This window comes from Amblyraja radiata, chromosome 13 (genome assembly GCF_010909765.2).
Source record: "Amblyraja radiata isolate CabotCenter1 chromosome 13, sAmbRad1.1.pri, whole genome shotgun sequence".
NCBI lineage: Eukaryota > Metazoa > Chordata > Chondrichthyes > Rajiformes > Rajidae > Amblyraja > Amblyraja radiata.
In genome coordinates this window covers 32,498,014-32,518,063 of record NC_045968.1, presented here as the reverse complement: position 1 = coordinate 32,518,063, position 20,050 = coordinate 32,498,014, and the positions used below count along the sequence as shown (strand labels likewise).

Below are 20,050 nucleotides of genomic sequence, written 5' to 3'. Positions count from 1 at the left end.
AAACGGATGCTTCAGCTTGGTGACCTATCGTGTTGATGACCTTTTATCAAGTTGATGTGTAGCTGGCTCTGTCATTGAGTATCTTGCACTGCCCCAATGAGTAAGATGAGCTGGCTTGACACCTAGAATTAATGTAGGCAGCACTGACACCACTTGGTCAGCAAATTAGTGTCTTGAACCTCTCCCAATAACTTTGGTCTCCTACACTCACTTCCCTGCTGCTTGTGTAGTGTTCCCCCACTAGCACTGTGCCCATACAGCTACATTGGTTTCCATAGTGGCAACAGCCCCATTTTGAAATTCTTCATCGATTCTTCAAATCGTTCCATTGCCGCTTCATTCCCTAAGTCTCTGAGAGAACAGATGGAATCAATTACATTTAACATCAGCAATTGAAATGGAGGCAACTTAAACCAGCAAGGTTAAAACTAACGTATCCTGCTCTTTCCCAGTTCCGAGGAAGGGCCAGACACCCAAAATGTTAGCAGTTTCTCTTTCCACAGATGCTGCCTGACCTGCGGTTTTCCAGCGTTTTCTTCACTGTATCGCTGTATACCTTCGCTCAGTGCGCCTGGGCCGACCTGATCTCCCGGTTGCCATTCCCACACTTTCATTCCTCGTCCCATTCCCACACTGACCTTTCTGTCCTGGACCTCCTCCTTTGTCAGAGTGAGGCCAAACGCAAATTGGAAGAACAGCACCTCATATTTTGCTTGGGCAGCCTACAACTTGGCGGTATAAATATTGATTTCTCTAACTTCAAGTAATCCTTGCTTTACCTTTCCCTGCATCCCCCTCCCACAGCAGTCATTGTACTAGTTTCAAAGTCAGATTGTTGAGACTCATTGTATGTAACTCGGTTTCACCTTGTTCACAGCTAACAATGGCCTGTTTCCTTATCATTGTTACTGTTTTGTATATCTTTCATTCATTTGTTCTTTTTTTTATTTTATTTATTTTTATTTATTTTTTTTTTTTGTTTATTTTATTAGAAGTTAATACAGTACAAAACAGTACAGTGGAACCTAATTTTAGGTGCCAACTATGTCATACCGTAATCCATTCTATGTACAACCTCTAGTTTTATGTTATGAGAAGGAAGTAAGCAAGACAAGAAAAAGAAAACAATATTTGTTCCATATCTACTTCTGCATTTGCCTTTTTACTGCTCTCTCCAGTCCAGCCAGCCTGCTCACTTCTGCAAAGTGAATAACTTCTGCTGAGTGAATATTTCACCTACCCAGATCTTATTCATTTCCAGCGTTATGGCACAAATCACTCTGTTACAGTAATGCCCCTGCCCCACTTAGGACAATATTTTAGGCGATTACAGGCGACTAGGCTGTCGCCACATGGTTGCCGGGGTGTTGCCTGTATGGTCGTGAGTAGTCTCCTCTGTCGCCCAAAGAATAGTAGCGTTTTTATATTTGCCGCTGGATTTTGAGATGTTCAAATCTTTTCGGCGACAGTTGGCTTGACGCCAATGAGCGTAGCTTGACCTCCTGATGTAGGTGCTGTCATAGGTTGTCGCCAGGATGACCGAGGTTGTCGCCGGTGCTAACTTTGGTGAATTCTATTGGCGTCTACCTATGTCAACCAGCTACAGGTACAGGCGACTGAATTGTCTTACCTTGTCGTAGCTTGTCGCGGGTGGACGTGGGTTGTCGCAGGTGAGGTCGTAGGTGGATGTCCTAATGGATCGCCGGTTGTCGATAGCTTGCCGTTGCTGGATGTCGACATTGACTACGACAATGTCGTAGGTTGTTATAGACATTGTTGTGGGGGGGGTCCAGTCGCCGGTTTTTCGGCAACCTGCTACGACTATGATAGTCGCCGGCAGTCGCTGAAAATGTTGCTTAAATGAGACAGGCCCATAAGTTCCTCGATGGGCTGTAAACTTCAAGTCCTTTGAAAATCCGTTCTGCATTTACTAACTCAAAATATTTCCTCTTTATTTATTCCTGTGCTCACTGACTAGATAACCAACATCATTGATTTACAGTTCCTATCCCATTTAAAAAAAAAAATCCACCTCTGCATGTTTCTCAGCGCTTTCCCCCGGTGAGACCCTCTCTGACTTCCGCACAGCTTCGATTCCGGTCTCATGATTGCCTGTGAGCCTGACCATCCACGGCTGACAGCTGTGTCTTCGCATCCTCCGTCCAAGGTTTGGGAATTGGCTCCTTAAGCCACTCCAAATCCGTACCTCTCTTTCCTCCATTACAAGGCTCCCGGATGCCTGCTGCTTGTTCCAAGATCTGGAATCTCATCATGGGACGTGGTATCGCGCTTTGTTTGATGGCTGTGGACCATCCTGAGTTGCATTATTGCATTTCAGGTGCCGTATAAATACAGGTTATTGATGTTGCTGTTTCTGCTCAGCATTGAACGTGTTGCAGCTGGAAAGGAAGGAATTACAATGCCTTGCTCTGGGCGATCGGAGGAAAAGGGCTTGTTAGGACACTCCCCTGTGAGCTAGCAGTGCCCTTTGAAGTCAGTAAGCACAGACTCTGAATAGATTTTAAAATCACACATACTGCTAGCTGTCTCCAGCCACTCTGCTCACTTCTGTGGAGTGAATAACTTCAGCTGTTTACATTTTTCCTTCTGTGAATATTTTATTTACCCAAATCTTATTTGTTTCCAGGGTAATGACACATGACTCTGTTAAGTTCCTCGATGGACTGTACAGGTTTAATTATTTCTAACAATTATGGGGGAATATTCCACTGGGATTAAATGGTTTCAGGAAAGGATTGTGTAGGATTTCACCTGGGGTAATTGAATAAAGAGAAAATAATGTTTGCATTTATGCAAGAAGCAGCAGTGGGAATAAGTAACACAAGTACCTGATTGTGCTCCACATTCTGCACAGTCAGGCTGTCGTATGGTTGGAGACACAAGGCAGTGCAGGTACTGGTTTACAAAAAAAGACAGAGTACTGGAGTAACTCAGCGGGTCAGGCAGCATCTCTGGGGAGCATGGATAGGTAACCTTTCTGGTCAGGACCATTCTTCTGACTGATTGTGGTGGGGGTGGAGGGAGAAAACTGGAAGAGAGGTTTGGTCAGGACAGAATGTGTACGAAGGAACTGCAGATGCCGGTTTACACCGAAGAGAGAAACAAAATACTGGAGTAACTCAGCAGGTCATGCAGCATCGATGGAGAAAAGGAATGGGTGACGTTTCAGGTGGAGACATTCTTTAGACTGATAGTCAATGGGAGAGGGGAAACTAGAGGTATGAAAAGTTCAAAATAAATCAGTGCCGGCACCGATGGCCAAGGAAAGGTGGAGCCCACAATGGTCCATTGTTGGCTGCGGAAGAGGTGATAACGAATGGATACGAACAGTGAAACTAGCACGACAACGAGGGTGGGGGAGCGGTAAAAATATTTTTTTCTCTAATTTCAAGGAAACCTTGCATTCCCTCTCTCTCCCTCCCTGCCCCACCCTAGTCACCCTGCTAATAAAATTATGAGAAGCATAGATATGATAGACAGTCAAAACCTTTTTTCCAGGGTAGAAATGTCTAGCACTAGAGGGCACTAGAGGGCATATAAGATGAGAGGGGGGGAAATATAATGGAGATATGTGGGGCAAGTCTTTTACACAGTTACCAGAGGTAGTGGTGAAGGCAGGTACGATAGTAGCGTTTAAGAAGCTTTTAGAGGGGCACATGGATTTGCAGGGAATGGTGGGATGTGGATCAATTACAGGCAGATTACATCAGTTCAGATAGGCGTCATGTTCAGCACAAACATTATGGGCTGGAGGGCCAGTTCCTATGCTGTACTGTTCTATGTTGTATATTTTATCTAAGACAGATTCATGTACCCTCAGATTTCACTTTCTGAAGTTAACAATCAGCTCCTTGGTCTTCCTAACATTGAGAGCAAGATTGCTGTTCAGGCACCCATACAAACCAGATTATCCATCCTCCACATGTATTCGGACTCGTCGTTACCCATTATCTGGCCAATAATGATGGTGTAATTGGCAAATATAAAGATGGCGTGGAATCTGTGTCAGCCTACAGAGTGGTGGATATGACGAATGTAGAACTATTAGACAGATACAAAATGCTGGTGGCGCAGCAGTAGAGTGCTGCCTTACAGCACCAGAGACCCGGGTTGATCCTGACTACGGGTGCTTATCTGTGAAGAGTTAAAAACATAGAAACATAGAAAATAGGTGCAGGAGGAGGCCATTCAGCCCTTCGAGCCAGCACCGCCATTCATTGTGATCATGGCTGATTGTCCCCAATAAATAACCCGTGCCTGCCTTCTCCCCATATCCCTTGGTTCCACCAGCCCCTAGAGCTCTATCTAACTCTCTCTTAAATCCATCCAGTGATTTGGCCTCCACTGCCCTCTGTGGCAGGGAATTCCACAAATTCACAACTGGGTGAAAACGTTTTTTCTCACCTCAGTCTTAAATGACCTCCCCTTTATTCTAAGACTGTGACCCCCTGGTTCTGGACTCGCCCAACACCGGGAACATTTTTCCTGCATCTGGCTTGTACAGTCCTTTTATAATTCTATATGTTTCTACAAGATCCTCCCCTCATCCTTCTGAACTCCAGTGGATACAAGCCTAGTCTTTTCAATCTTTCCTCATATGACAGTCCCGCCATCCCAGGGATCAATCTCGTGAACCTACGCTGCACTGCCTCAATCACAAGGATGTCCTTCCTCAAATTAGGAGACCAAAACTGTACACAATGCTCCAGATGTGGTCTTACCAGAGTCCTATACAACTGCAGAAGGATCTCTCTACACCTATACTGAAATCCTATTGTTACGAACGTTATGAGTTTGTACGTTCTCCCCGTGACCTGCGTGGGTTTTCCCCGGGTGCTCCGGTTTCCTCCCACACTCCAAAGACATACAGGCTTGCAGGTTAATTGGCTTTGATAAAAAATTGTCCCGTGTGTGTGCGTGTGTGTGTGTGTGTGTGTGCGTGTGTGTGTGTGTGCGTGTGTGTGTGTGTGTGTGTGTGTGCGTGTGTATGTGTGTGTGTGTATGTGTGTGTGTGTGTGCGTGCGTGTGTGCGTGTGTGTGTGTGTGTGTGTGTGTGCGTGTGTATGTGTGTGTGTGTATGTGTGTGTGTGTGTGCGTGCGTGTGTGCGTGTGCGTGTGTGCGTGTGCGTGTGCGTGCGTGCGTGCGTGTGTGTGTGCGTGTGCGTGTGCGTGCGTGCGTGCGTGTGTGTGTGCGTGTGTGTGTGTGGGATAGCGTTAATGTGCGGGATCTCTGGTTGGCGCGACTCGGTGGGCCGAAGGGCCTGTTTCCCCGCTGTATCTCTAAACTAACAAACTAAACTCAGTGGGTCAGACAGCATCTCTGAATAAAAGAAATAGGTGATGTTTCGGGTCAAGACTTCTTCCGAACTTCTTCAATCGGAAGACGGGTCACGACCCGAAACGTCACCTATCCCTTTTCTCCAGAGATGTTGTCTGACTCACTGAGTTACTCCAACATTTGTGCCTATTTTCAGTTTAAATCAGCGACTGCAGTTCTTTCCTACACGTAGAACTATTAACATTGATGTCATTCTAAGGACTTCTACTAGATTCATGGAACTATACCACACTACGGGACGATAAGAGGGCCTTTGAACTTCCCTAACTTATACAGAGGTTCAGAGGCAGGAAGACTGGGATTTACAAAAAGGTGTACTTTGTGCATTAGAGATTTTGTCTGCTCCATCACCCACCAAAACAGTGATGTGGAGCAAGTAGTAATCTGAAGTTCTCCTGTCTTGTTTGCTCTGTCAGTGAAGGAACCATCTTATATCCAGCTGCTAATAATGACATGGTAACTCAAACTGTAGAATACTATTAATTAAACAATTTTCCATGTGAAGTTCTGTCTATACTCTTTCTCCCACAATACTTATTACTGTAATTTTGTACTGTGTAATTTTCAAAGTCATTAGACAGTTCAAAATAGCTAGTGTGTGCTGTGGAAGTGCATTAAGTGTAGAGGGTTGTAGTCATCCCTAGATAACAGTACATTAAGTGTAAAGGGTTACAGCATCCAACAGATAAATATACACTTGCGTTAGAGAGAGTTGCACTCCTTTCTTAACTAACAGAATCCTTGAAGAAGAAGTTAATAGTTTTTATTAACACTACACTCAGTGAAGAGGGTTACAGCCACTTCCATAGAGCAGATCCAGTGAGAGGATCTGAAGAAGGGTTTCGGCCCGAAACGTCGCCTATTTCCTTCGCTCCATAGATGCTGCTGCACCCGCTGAGTTTCCCCAGCAATTTTGTGTACCCCAGAGGATTAATGATGTTCATTTCTAACCCAAATGCTGTAACCCTTTACACATGCTGGACTGTTAGCAAGGGAAGGGCCGTGACCCTGTATCCCGAGTTATAATTTGACATTCAATTAGCTGGAATGCACCCCTTTTTTGAGTTGGGTGGTTGACAGGGAGGCAAGAACAAACTATAAGATTATGTGAGTGACTCCTCAGTTTGGAAGCGCTTTATGCTGTGATGGGTCAGTTTGAAGAGCCATTATATTTACTGTATTGACAGCACAGGTTGCAGATGACAGATCAGGTAAAGTCATGAAGGGAGAGTACAGTTCAGTAACAAAAATCATTACAGTACAGAAACAGGCCAATCAGCCCATCGAATCTGTGTCAACCATCAAGCACACATATACGTAAATCCTGGTTCAACGTGCAGCATTCTGAACATCTTATCCCCATGCATTCCCACCTATTTCTCTCTGATTCTACCACACACCTACACACTCGGGGTAGTTTGCAATGAACAATTAACTTCTTGACCTGCATATCTTTGGGATGTGGGAAGAAACAGGAGCTGTTTGATGAAAACTCATAAGGTACACACAATTGCTGGGGAAACTCAGCGGGTGCAGCAGCATCTATGGAGCGAAGGAAATAGGCGACGTTTCGGGCCGAAACCCTTCTTCAGACTCATGATGAAAACTCATGCCTGGCCTGGAAATTGTTTCACATAAAAGAGTCGGAATGCTCCTATTGTACAGTGGTGCAGCTGGTCGAGCTGCTGTCTCATAGCGCCAGAGACATTGGTTTGATTCCTATCTTGGGTGCTGCCTGTGCGGAGTTTGTGCATTCTCGCTGTGACAGCATGGGTTTCCTCTGAGTGCTCCGGTTTTCTTCTACGCACCAAAGGCATGCAGGTTTGTAGGTTAATTGGTTTCTGTAAATTGGCACTAGTGTGTTGGGAGTGAAAAAGTGGGATATAAAACTAGTGTGAATAGGTGATTGATGGGACGAGTCATTAAATGGAGGTGCGAGTCATTAAATGGAGGTGGAAATCCATGCCTTTGCATCTCGGACCTTTGATTAACAGGTGGTGACAATCCTGCCATGTGCCAGCTTGATACTCATCCAAATACTGTATGTAAGTTAGACTTTGTAGATATCACTGGGAATTGATAATAATTTTAACTTGTGTAGTCTAATTAACCTATTTGACGAAACTAGGCCCAGCACGGGAAATGTTAAATTTCTTGGTGAATACACACTGATCCAGACCCTGTTAGGAATGCTTAGACCACCCGGCCTTGCACTTGTTGAATTCCCAACAATCTGAGTCCTCCCTAGTACGACAAGAGTCTGTATATCTACCCACTCCATGCAAAGGGATTGCTAATGCCAATATCCTAGTGTTTGGACAGGGATCACTATTGACTGGAAACGTAACCGCGTCAGTGACACAGATACAGAGCAGCTCGGAGATTGGGTACCCTGCAGTCCGTGACTCACTTCCTGACAGCCGGAAGCCTTTTCAACATCTGTAAGGCACAAGTTAGGATCAAGATCCTTTCTTTCCCCATCCCCGCATTTTTGCTTGGATGTGGACAGCTTTGACAACATTCAAGACCACACCTCGGTTCAACACAAAGCAGCTCACTTGGTTGGTACCCCATATACTACACTAAATATTCATCCACTGGAGCACAATGGTTGCAGTGTCTACTACGTACAAAATGCACTGTGGTTACTCACCCGCCCTACTACCCCAAAACCCATGCCCTCTGCCATTAAGAGGCGCACATACATAATCTAGCTCCTCTCTACATGACACGCATCCTGACTTGGAGATATGTTGCAGGCCCTTCATCGTGGCTGAATCTGATTCCTGGAACTCACTCCCTAACTGCACTGTGGGAGCATTTCCACCAGGTAAACAGTTGCAGTTCAAGAGTGCAGCTCATCACCATATTCACAAGCTCAATTCGGGATGGTCAAGAAATCTCGAACCTATAAACAAAATCTCCATCATTCCCAACAGAAGAGGACAGCTCAGTTCTGTAAACACAGCACATAGTTAAGGAACACATCTTACCTGTGACATTTAATGGGGATTGTTTCACTGTAAAATTCCAGGGTGAGACTTTCCTGAAGGAGGTTTATTCCAGGCGTTAGACTATGTATGAAATAATTCCAAGGAGGTAGCTGAACAGCAAATGAAGTGACACCTCAGTGTATTTCTTGACGTGTACTTGAAGATGTTGGAACACCTGAAGGTATAGTTATGTGATTTATTTTACAGTCACACAGCAGAGCACAGAGACATACACAGAACACTGCATAATAAGCATGCGAGACAGGTGCTCATCATACCGTCACATCAGCCAATAAATGGAAACAAAAATAATGATAACACTACAGATTTTTACGTGTAAAACTAATTAAAGAAGTTCTGCTAGGGCTTAGTTTTCAGACCATTGAATGTGGTTGGGGTCCTGGTACTCTTTCAATAGTGTGAATGGCAGGGTTGTATGTTGATTCACGATCAGAAGCAGTGTGTGTGTGTGTGCGCGTGCGTGCGTGCGTGCGTGCGTGTGTGTGTGTGTGTGTGTGTGTGTGTGTGTGTGTGTGTGTTTTGCTGTCTGCATGATTGTGCATAGTTGTTTGGATGCTTGGGTGCATTCATGTGCATTGTTTGGATGCGTGTGCGCATATCTGAATCTTGAATGTTGAGGGAAATTATTCTTCTACCACCAATCCCGAAGAGTGAATTTACATGCCGTGGTTCCATGTGTGGAGAAGTTCCCCTTCGCTAGGTTGCAAAGCTTTTAACTTTACTCTGGTCTCGACAGTTGCTTATGTTACTGTGTGTCTGAAATGCAGTTCTGCTTTCCATGCAGATAGATGTAACACTGGCCCTCCGAGGCTTGGCCCAAAGGGATGGCTGTGATAGCATCATTAATAACGTGTGAGGGGCTGCCAAGGGTTAAGCGAGGCTCATGGGCATGGATGTGATGTCTCGTGGGATGTATCATGAATCTTTCAATTGACCAAGAAAGCATTTTTCTCCCACTTGACTTTAATTACCTGCTAAATTTGGATTGTGTTTGCATGGATCGGTTTACAAGGATAAAGGATAATGACTTATGATGCTAAAGTGATGGAAATCCTGAAGCTAACGACATTACTGGTACCTACGTACATGTACATATATATTTTTAATATATTCATAAAAATCTGGCATCTGTCAGAATCTATAAATCAGCAGAACATCAGTCGTAATTGGGAGATGGGGATGAGATTCATGACTGGTTTGGGGAACGTGTTTGTTTAGTTAGAATATCCTGTGGGTTTTGGCAAAGTAAACACAAGTATTTGCAAACACGAGAGACCACATCATTTAACAGGCAGTGCAGAGGACCATGGTGTAACTAATACCTTGAGTGCAGTCTGTTCCTTGAACTTGTGGTGAAATTAAATATTAATTAAGAAGTGGCGCAGTGGTAGAACAGCTGCCTTAGAGCACCAGAGACCTCGGTTGACTAGGATGCTGCCTGTACGGAGTTATACATTCTCCTTGTGACTGCCTGGGTTTTCACTGGGTGCTCTGATTTCCTACCACATTCCAAAGACGTGCAGGTTTGTAGGTTAATTGGCTTCTGTAAATTGTCCCTAGGGTGTAGGATAGAACTAGTGTATGTGTGATCATTGGTCGGCACTGACTCAATGGGCCGAAGGACCTGATCCACGCTGTATCTCTAAGTTAAACTAATCTAAAGTCGGGATCCCGTGGCATTCATGGAAGGAAGGCAGGGGAGATTTCCCATATGCTATAGATAATAGACAATAGGTGCAGGAGTAGGCCATTCGGTCCTTCGAGCCAGCACCGCCATTCAATGTGATCATGGCTGATCATCCCCAATCAGTACCCCGTTCCTGCCTTCTCCCCATATCCCCTGACTCTGCTATTTTTATGAGCCCTATCTTGCTCTCTCTTGAAAGCATCCAGAGAACCTGCCTCCACCGCCCTCTGAGGCAGAGAATTCCACAGACTCACCACTCTCTGTGAGAAAAAGTGTTTCCTCGTCTCTGTTCGAAATGGCGTACCTCTTGTTCTTAAACTGTGGCCCCTGGTTCTGGACTCCCCCAACATCGGGAACATGTTTTGTTCCTCTAGCGTGTCCAAACCCTTAACAATCTTATATGTTTCAATGAAATCCCTCTCATCCTTCTAAACTCCAGAGTGTACAAGCCCAGCTGCTCCATTCTCTCAGCATATGACAGCCCGCCATCCCGGGAATTATCCTTGTAAACCTACGCTGCACTCCCTCAATAGCAAGAATGCCCTTCCTCAAATTAGGGGACAAAAACTGCACACAATACTCCAGGTGTGGTCTCACTAGGGCTCTGTACAACTGCAGAAGGACCTCTTTGCTCCTATATTCGATTCCTCTTGTTATAAAGGCCAACATGTAATTCGCTTTCTTCACTGCCTGCTGTATTGAGATTGGATATGAGCATATATTGTTCCTCTCAATTGACTCTTTTATTTGTCATTTTTCAACTCAAGTTTCATGATTTTTTATGCATAACTTAGTGGCAGTTCAGTACCCTGCTTCTGGCCACATAGACCATTCCATTGCATGGAATCTAGCACCAGGATGTTGGATAATGCCACAGCAGTGAGTTTCCACATCCAACCAATGCCCTACTGTGGGCATCATTTGGGCAACCTGATGAGGGAAAGAACAAGGCAAGGCCACACAAATGTTTCCTATTTCACACCCTTATAACGACTGACGTCAACTCTCCCAAGAGCAGGGGAAAATTGTATGTTGCCATAAACATTGTCTGCACTGTGCAGGTTGTCCTATATTTGTGCAGATGAATCTTTATGTTGGAGTGCCTGGCAAGCTCAGTGTATGAGGAGGAAGTGGGGGTTAAGGAGAGGAGGAAGCCTTACAGCAAGCTGGGGGTTGAGGCCCACTTGTGGTCCTGTCCCACTTTTTAGGCGAGTGCAGTAGACTGCGCTCGCCACAGGGTCGCCACATGGTCACCACATTTTCGCTGGTGGTCTCTGGTGAGTCTTCTTCATGGTCGTGAGGAGTTCCTGCATTCTGGGAACTAGTCGCGGCCTCAGTATGGTCGGCGTAAATTTTTCAATATGTTGAAAAATTTTCTGCGACCAAAAATTGATCGCCATGGAGAAAATCAATAATCCAGTAGTCGTAGGCGCAGTTGTAGTGGGGTCGCCATGTAGTTATAGGTAGTCGAGGCAGTCGTAGGTAGTTTTAGTTAATCGCCTTTGCTGACCGGTCATTTTCATTGGCTCATTGGGGGGAAAAAACGTAAGCACGAGTTTTCAGAACCAAGGATAACCGACTGGTTATGTTAAATGTCTGCCAAACTTCACAGCTGTGTATCTCTGGCTTATTAAAAGTTGTTCTTAAAAGTGTCTCCTTACCTTCTCCCCCTTCACCCCCTTCTTCCCCCCCCCCCCCCTCTTTTAAAGGACTTACCGTACACTGTGCTAGCCGTCTTAACCTTCCAGTTCACTGTGGTGTGTGTCTGTATCACCTTGGCTTTGCACCGTGTGAATTTCAGACAGCGCTCCCCCCTCTTGCTCTGGTCCCCCGCCTTTGCGGTGTGTGTGTGTGTGTGTGTGTTCCACTCTGACAGTCGCCATTCCACTTCCTGGTTTTTCAGGCGAGTGCCGGCAACTTGACAGACGCCGGCAGTCCGCTGAAAAATCGCCTAAGTGGGACAGGCCCATTAGTGTTGCCTTCCAGCAGCCACCTCCTCAGATTTTAGCTGTTGACAGGGACTCTTCAGTCCTTAAGGGAGCTGTTACAGGAAAAGTAGCGCTGAGGTAAAGGAGCAGCCAGGATCTTACAGAATGGCGAAGTAGGCCAGAGGGGCTGAGTAGCCTCGTCCTGCATCAGTTTTTAAAGTCCTCTCTTATTTTTGGAACCCGCTGAAACTTCTTGGATCTAATTATTTTGCTTTACAATGATTTCCAAGGGATAGCAGATCAATGTGTCCATTAGCAGCCGTGTTGAGAACAAACCTCATTCATCTGCTCTCAGCATTCCTGAGTTAATGCCAGTGAGACAAAACATCGGGCATGTTACTACTTACTGCAGACATTCAAGAGAGTTGCAATTCGTGTTCTTACAGTTGATTGAATTGAAAATTGAAAATTATTACTGCACATCCTGCATTTGTAAATATCATGCAATTCATCTGAATTGCATTTAACATGTTTGTATTTTGAATAAATATATGATATGTATTATTGGGTGCATTGCAGTTTGGTGTCTTTGTTATAAAGAAGATAACTTGTTTTAACTGGCTGACACATTTCCCACTGTTGTGATATGAAGCCCATTTACAAATGTATTTTACTGTCACATTCAGCTGACGTTTATTGGCAATAATTTCTAGTTATCTGTTTTATTATTATTACTGTTAAATCTTGTCACATAAAGATTTCAGTTCAAATACAGTATATACGAGTAATTTCAAGGTCTGTCATGTGAGAAGAAACTCTCAAGTTGCTTATTTAGTTTCATTTTCTTTAGAGAAACCGAATTTCAGTTTTGAGCCATGTTCAGCTAATAAAAATGTTGACATTGGCACTGGTTGGATAGCACTTTTAACCTGGAACGGAAACTGCCCCATGTTACAGGGTCAGAAGTGACCAGTTTTGCAGGGGTTGGTGATCTCTGTGCTGTGGTGTAAGCTCAGTTGTGGACGATTGGAACCTCAGTGGTACGGTGTGATTCACATTGTTGGTCAATGTGGAGGTGGCAGATGCCGAGGCTCGCTTGTCTCAAAGGGAAGCGCTTCCACTGAGCAAACAGTGGCTCATCAGACAGTGAAGCTGTAATATAGTGCTGACGACATTGCACGGGGTATGGGTCAAAATGGAGGTGGGAATAAAGTGTTTAAGGTTCTGATAAGACCTAAACCATAGTTGGCGAACATAACTTGTTCATTAAAACTTTCATTTTAATGATACTCTCTTCCAAAACATTCTGCTGGAAGGTATTATTAATAGGTCTATGGCATACTGTTATTAAGCTCTTTCAACATTATTGATTTTTTTAAATTATGTAATTTTGTTCTGCACCATGCTCAGCTTATGCCTCTGTAGGTGGATGTTTTTGGTTGAGGGCATTCATCTGCCCCTTTCTTCACTGCTCATAACGAGCAGCCTTGTTCCCAGGGCAGTATATCTTCTTCCTACACTGCCCCATCAGATTATATCACCCAGTACTGTTTAACAGCCTAACCCTCTAATGATCTGGGGAAACCAGTTTGAGGTGTATAAAATTGATTACCCCATTCAACTTTTTAATTAAAAAAAACACTATTGATCAAGTCTGCAGAGTATCAATATTTAATGCTGTAAGTGCCAAGCTAAATCTGCCAGATTCTTGCTATTGATTAATCATGTAGCTATGTATGCAGTAACTTTATAAAATTTTCATGGCTTCACAAGATCAGATTTCCTGGAGGATATCTCAAGGTGCAACAGAATTAAAATGCTTCAAAGAACGTTGAGAGTTTAAAAAAAAATTCTGTACAATGAATTAATGTGAATGAGTTTTTCATTTATATAGTGCCTTTTCACATCTTATGCAACAGCCTAAAGTAAATAACCAAAATTGTTTTGTTAGTCTGGTTACTGAAGCAATGCAGAGAACCGACTGTATAACCAATTGCATACTGTAAGCTTCCACAGACAATAGTGATTCTGTGATTAAAAACATAGAAAATAGGTGCAGGAGATGGCCATTCAGCCTTTCAAGCCCTTCAATATGATCATGCCTGATCATCCAAAATCAGTACCCCATTCCTGCTTTCTCTCCATAGCCCCTGATTCCATTAGCCCTACTGTATATCTAACTCTCTCTTGAATACATCCAGTGAATTGGCCTCCACTGCCTTCTGTGGCAGAGAATTCCACAGATTCACAACTCTCTGGGTGAAAAAGTATTTCCTTATCTCAGTCCTAAATGGCCTACCCCTTATTTTTAAACTGTGACCCATGGTTCTGGACTCCCCCAACATTGGGAACATTTTCCCTGCATCTAGCCTATTCAATCCCTTAAGAATTGTATGTTTCTATAAGATAAATGAATTGATCAGTTTTGTTCCGAGGGATAGGATTAGCTGCATGGAAGTTCTTCCAGTTTCTGCTTGAGAATGGTATCGTGGGACCTTTAGTGTTCACCTGAGACTCCAGGCAGGATCTTGGTGCAGCATCTCATCCAAAAGAAGGGTCCTCTGACTTGCTTAGCAGTTCATGTGAGTGTTGGCCTAGACATAACGTCCAGGTTTCTGGCGAGAGATTTTAAATGATTTCAAGGTGTTTTGATTCAAATGCAAGAGCGCTGTGTAATGGTTTTTGGTTGATACCGTATGGACCTTTAGCTTGTGCAGTCATAAATAATATATATCTAGGAGAATAACATTCAGTGTGAGTGATAGTGTAGATTTTATTAATATAGTTCACATTCATTTTTAAACAATAACAGTGCCGTATGACAATAGTTGCAGGGTTGGGCTGGGTTCTTTGGAAGCTGTGGTATACAAACTGATTGGAATTGTGAGCTTCCTGTTTGTATTTCTCAACATGATGCTAGTTAACTTGTTAGCTGTCACAGTACAATAAAGTTGAGAAATAGAGTCATAGAGTGATACAGTGTGGAAACAAGCCCTTCGGCCTAACTTGCCCACATCGGCCAACATGTCCCAGCTACACTAGTCCCACCTGCCCACGTTTGTGCAGTCATAGCAGTTGTGTCTGTCCTATCCATGGAAATGATGATACAAGTCTGGTTTGAAGTGTGTGAGTAAACATTAATAGATAGTTTTGGAACAATCTAATTTAGGCGTCTGAAATTAAGTGAAAGGTTGAAACTAAGCTCGGACACAACTTGAGCATCAGGGCTCAGGTTGGAGAAAGGGAAACTCCATCATGATTCCTGGTCCTGATCACAGTTATCCGCCAGTTTGAGTTTGTCAACGCTGAGATTGGTTTTGCGATATCAAGTCTGGTGAACTACCCAGCCTGCGCTTGATGCCAACATTTGCAAACTAATCAGTTCAATTTGGAGAGGAAGGGGAAAAATCAGAGAACAATTTTAAGAATTTAAACATGAGTTTATTCTGTTAAACATATACCACAGACACCACTGCAACACGCTTCCAATGTCATGCTGCATATTTCATGACATCAGCTCAGTTCCTAGTTTGGGAGGTGGTGGAATCGGCTTTATATTGTAACCCACCCCTGACCTATTACGGAGACACAAGAGACTACTGATGCAGGAATCTTGAGAAAAAAACCAAATTGCTGGAGGAACTCAGCGGGTCAGGCCGCATGCATGGAGAGAGATGGAGGGTCAACATTTTGGGTCGAAACCTTTTGGGTGGGGTCCTAACTCGAACATCGTCAGTATATTTCACCCCACAGATGATGTGTTGAGTTCCTGAACTATTACAACTGGATACAAACCGGAAAAGGCACAGGGAAGACCATTCACCTGTGATCATCTAAAATGTGTACTCCATTCCTGCTTTTTCCCCATATCCCTTGATTCCTTTAGCATTAAGAGCTAGATCTAACTCTCTCGAAAACATCTAGTGAATTGGCATCCACTGTCTTCTGTGGTAGAGAATTCCACAGATTCATAACTCTCTGGGTGAAGAAGTTTGTCCTCATCTCAGTCCTAATTGGCCAACCCCTTATTCTTAAACTGTGACTCCTGGTTCTGGACTCCCCCAACATCGGGAACATATTTCCTGCATCGAGCCTGTCCAATCCTTTAAGAATTTTATATGTTTCTATCTCATCCTAAATTCCAGTGAATACAAGCCCAGTCAACCCATTCTTTCATCATATGTCATTCCCGACATCCAAGGAATTAAGCTGGTGAACCTAAGCTACACTCCTTCAATAGCAATAGTGTATTTTCTCAAATTAGGAGACCAAAATTGCACACAATACTCTACGTGCGGTCTCACCAGGGCCCTGTACAACTGCAGTAGGACCTCCTTGCTCCTAAACTCAAACCCACTCGTAATGAAGGCCAACATGCCATTAGCTTTCTTCACTGCCTGCTGTACCTGCATGCTTACTTTCAGTGACTGAAGTACAACACACCCAGGCCTTGTTGCATCTCCCATTTTACTAATCTGACACTATTCATATAATAATCTGCCTTCCTATTCTTGCAACCAAAGTGGCTAACTTCACATTTATCCACATTATACTGCATCTGTCATGCATGTGCCCACTCACCCAACCTATCCAAGTCACCCTGCAGCCTCATAGCATCCTCATCGCAGCTCACACTGCCACCCAGCTTTGTGTCATTCGCAAAATTGGAGATGTCACATTTAATTCCCTCGTCTAAATCGTTAATATATATTGTAAATAACTGGTGTCCCAGCACCGAGCCTTGCGGCACCTCACTAGTCACTGCCTGCCATTGTGAATAGTTAATTCCTACTCTTTAACCATATAACCATATAACAATTACAGCACGGAAACAGGCCATCTCGACCCTTCTAGTCCGTGCCGAACACGTATTCTCCCCTAGTCCCATATACCTGCGCTCAGACCATAACCCTCCATTCCTTTCCCGTCCATATAACTATCCAATTTATTTTTAAATGATAAAAACGAACCTGCCTCCACCACCTTCCCTGGAAGCTCATTCCACACAGCCACCACTCTCTGAGTAAAGAAGTTCCCCCTCATGTTACCCCTAAACTTCTGTCCCTTAATTCTCAAGTCATGTCCCCTTGTTTGAATCTTCCCTACTCTCAGTGGGAAAAGCTTATCCACGTCAACTCTGTCTATCCCTCTCATCATTTTAAAGACCTCTATCAAGTCCCCCCTTAACCTTCTGCGCTCCAAAGAATAAAGCCCTAACTTGTTCAACCTTTCTCTGTAACTTAGTTGCTGAACCCCAGGCAACATTCTAGTAAATCTCCTCTGTACTCTCTCTATTTTGTTGACATCCTTCCTATAATTAGGCGACCAAAATTGTACCCCATACTCCAGAATTGGCCTCACCAATGCCTTGTACAATTTTAACATTACATCCCAACTTCTATACTCAATGCTCTGATTTATAAAGGCCAGCACACCAAAAGCTTTCTTTACCACCCTATCTACATGAGATTCCACTTTCAGGGAACTATGCACAGTTATTCCCAGATCTTTACTTCCTGTCTGCCAACCAGTTCTCTATCCATCTCAATAACCTATCCCCAATACCACGTGGTCTCTTTTTGCACACTAATCTCTTGTGTGGGACCTTGTCAAATGCTTTTTGAAAGTCCAGATACACCACATCCACTGGTACACTCTTGTCCATTCTACTTGTTACATTTTCAAAAATTCCAGAAGATTAGTCAAGCATGATTTCCCCTTCATAAATCCATGCTGACTTTGACCGATCCTGTCACTGCTTTCCAAATGCGCTGCTATAACATCTTTAACAATCGACTCAAGCATCTTCCCCACTACTGATGTAAGGCTAACTGGTCTATAATTTCCCCGTTTTCTCTCTCCCTCGTTTCTTAAAAAGTTGGGGTACATTGGTTACCCACCAGTCCACAGGAGTTGAGAGAACATTGGAAAATGGTCACCAATGCATCCACGATTTCTAGGGCCACCTCCTTGAGTACTCTGGGATGCAGACCATCAGGTCCTGGGGATTTATCTGCCTTCAGTCCCAACAGTTTACCTAACACCATTTCCTGACTAATATGGATTCCCTTCAGTTCCTTCCTCACACTAGATCCTTGGTCCCGTAGTGTTTCTGGGAGATTGTTTGTGTCTTCCTTAGTGAAAACAGAACCAAAGTACTTGTTTAACTGTTCTGCCATTTCTTTGTTTCCCATTATAAATTCACCTGTCTCTGATTATAAGGGACCTACATTTGTCTTCACCAATCTTTTCCCTTTTACATATCTAACAAAGCTTTTAGAGTCAGTCTTTATATTCTTTGCAAGCTTTCTTTCACGTTCTATTCCCCCCTCTTAATTTACCCCTTTGTCCTCCTCCATTGAGCTCTAAATTACTCCCAGTCCTCCGGTTTGCTGCTTCCTCTAGCCAATTTATATGCCTTTTCCTTGGATTTAACACTATCCTTGATTTCCCTCATTAGCCACGGTTGAACCGCCTTCCACCATTTTATTTTCTCGCCAGACAGGGATGAACAATTTTTGGAGTTCACCCACGTGGTCTTTAAATCTCGGTTTAAATATTTAAATAGGTTTAATATGAGAGGGTAAATATTTTAGGAGGACCTGAGGGAAAACTTTTTACACAGAAGGTGGTGGGTGTCTGCAATGAGAAGCCAAAGGAAGTGGTAGAAGTGGGTATGGTTACAACATTTAAAGGACACTTAGATACATGGACAGGAAAGGTTTGGAGGGATATGGCCTGCAGTAGACCACTGGTACTCGTTTGGTAAGCCTGCTGTGTGCATGGATGTATTGGGCTGAAGGGCCTGTTTCCTTGCTCTTAAGTGCTGACCCTGAGATTTGAACTCTATAATTAATACAAATTAACCACAATACCAAATAAAAAGCAGTTTAGACAAAATAAATGAGAGAAGAAATAACAGCAGCAGTGTCTTGTAGCTTTTTTGAGACGGGCACATTTAAATGATTCTGGAAGAAGATTGCTGCATTTCGTCACAGGGTCTGGAGATTTGGGTTCAAATCCTCTCAGACATATGGGATGGTGCCCTCTCTTGCTAACAGCTGTTTGGCACACCAGCTGATGTGAACCCAGATTATCTCTGTAATCTCCCACTGGAGTCCGCTAAGCAGAAGTGCCACTCATTATACTGGCACATGCACAAATAAAAAGTCCGATTGAGTTTCGGAGTTAGTAATTAGGAGTTGGAAAATAGGTTTTAATCACAGCAGTTTAATGACGCAAATGCTTCTGATTAACCATTGTGTCACGTCTAGGTACATGGATGAACGTGTATTTGTGTGTAAGGAAGGCCTGCAACTGAGAACAGGTGTTGCCCATAAGGCTCCTGTTGAGACTTGCGATGGAGCTGCCAAAGTTGTGCACTTCGGAGGGCCTGAAAATGATAAAAACAAGAGTCAATGATGTAGGGTGCATACAATGACAAAGGTATATGCCAGAAGTAAACGCCAGAACAATCTCTTCTGTTGCTTTTCTATGCAACATTCTTTACATGTTATTTTGGCTGAATTGCCTCAAATTGAATTATGGGTGTGATTAGTTCATTTGTTCCCATGGCTGAGTCACAAATTTTGGCTGGAGTGCCAGATACATCCATTGCTAGTTTTTGGAAGAGTGTCAGTAATTTTATTTTGCTCCAGATTCCAGCATCTGCAACACCTTGTGTCTGCTGGTAATCTTGCACCGTTTAATACTTCATCAGGGTGACAATACAGCAGTCCTTTAGTACTGAATAGACTGTGACCTAAGTGTTTGAGCTCAGGCCTCTGAACTTGGTTGACCCTCAAAGATGCTTCCAAGATGGCGCCAAAACCCAGGCGACTATTTGCGGGCTCGCCACAAAAGCGGATCTGCAATCATATATTACAATCACTCTACACTCTTAAATCTATACACTGTAAATGGCTCGATTGGAATCATGTATTGTCTTTCTGCTGACTGGAGAGCATGCAACAAAAGTTTTTCACTGTTTATCTATTTATTTATTTAATTCTTTATTGCGAACAGAATAAAAGAATAAAAAGCAAGTGAAACAGCATAGAAA

General features: G+C 43.6%; 1 protein-coding gene across 1 annotated transcript in view; it reads left to right on the top strand.

The window, feature by feature from the left end:
• ephb1 (EPH receptor B1) overlaps positions 1 to 20,050 on the top strand; it is a 413,679-nt gene that overhangs the window by 82,563 nt on the left and 311,066 nt on the right. The window lies entirely within an intron of this gene.